Source organism: Chrysochloris asiatica, unplaced genomic scaffold (genome assembly GCF_000296735.1).
Source record: "Chrysochloris asiatica unplaced genomic scaffold, ChrAsi1.0 scaffold00209, whole genome shotgun sequence".
In the NCBI taxonomy this organism is placed as follows: domain Eukaryota; kingdom Metazoa; phylum Chordata; class Mammalia; order Afrosoricida; family Chrysochloridae; genus Chrysochloris; species Chrysochloris asiatica.
The window spans coordinates 2,955,556-2,956,822 of NW_006408727.1; the positions used below are offsets into that span (position 1 = coordinate 2,955,556).

The 1,267-nt window shown below is 39.5% G+C and overlaps 1 protein-coding gene across 1 annotated transcript in view; it reads right to left on the minus strand.

Moving 5' to 3' along the window:
• ATP10D (ATPase, class V, type 10D) overlaps positions 1 to 1,267 on the minus strand; it is a 151,376-nt gene that overhangs the window by 57,803 nt on the left and 92,306 nt on the right. The gene's annotated exons all lie outside the window — the stretch shown is intronic.

Consider the following 1,267-nt stretch of genomic DNA (forward strand, 5'->3'; position numbering starts at 1 on the left):
CATGGGCTGCCCATATAACCAACAGATCTGTGTTTGAAAAAGTGCAGCCAGAGTGCTCCTTGGAGGCCAAGATGTCCAAATTTCGTCTCTCATACGTTGGACATATTGTCAGGAGGGACCAGTCCCTGGATAAGGATATCATATTTGGTAAGATGGAGGGTCAGAGAAAAAGAGGAAGACCCCCCAGGGAGATGGATTGGCAAAGTTGCAGCATCAGTGGGCTCAAGCGTGGCAACAATCGTTAGGTTGGCCCAGGACCGGTCAGTGCTTCGTTCTGTTCTGCGTAGAGTCGCTATGAGTCAGTACTGACTCAACGACACCTAACAACAACAACAACAACAACATCACTACAGTGGCTCTCCGTATATATGGGTGGGTTCCTCTTTCAGGGACTCAAACAACCATGGATTAAAATTATTGGAGTAAAACAAATAAACAAAAAAAATTATTTGTCAAAATAATCCCTCAAAGATTCATAGGAGCAAAATGTGCTATTTATGTAGAATTTACATTTTATTATGCATTAAAAGTAATCTAGAAATGATTTAAGGAATATGGGAGGATATGCATAGGTTATATGCAAATACTATGTCATTTTATATAAGGGACTTGAGTAACCATGAGTTTTGCTATCCACAGTTGTCTTGAAACCAATCCCCCATGGATACTGAGGGACGACTGTACTCATTTGCTATATACTTAGATCATTGTTTTTCTCCTAAATAGAGGAATGAGCTCAAAAGTTGGTCTTCTGATGTGTTAGTACTTAGGTTAGAATCTCGGTCTTCTGACTCTAAGGAAGTGGTTCTCAACCTTACAATTACATGGGGTACTTTATAAAATTCGAGTGTCCGGGCAATGTTGTTGTTGTTAAGTACCACCAAGTTGGTTCCAACCCATAGTGACCCTGTATAGGGTTTCCGAAGAGCAACTGGTGAGCTTGAACTGCCGACCTTGTAGTTCAAATTGACTTTACAGTCCAGCACATTAACCCACAGAGCCACACATATTAGAATTTCTGGAACTGGAATTCAGGTATATTCTTTAAAAACAAAGCCTCAGGAATCAATGACTTTATTAAACTCCTTTTCTTTTTTACTAGCATCGTTTTCTTAAATTTAGGGGGTTTGATTCAGTTACATATGTAATTTTAATTACACAATTTATAAATCATATAGAATTAAATTCTATCCCAAGAGGAATCCTGGGTTGGTGCTGTAGGATCAGCACTGTACAGGGAACCACAGGATCAGCAGTTCAAATCCAC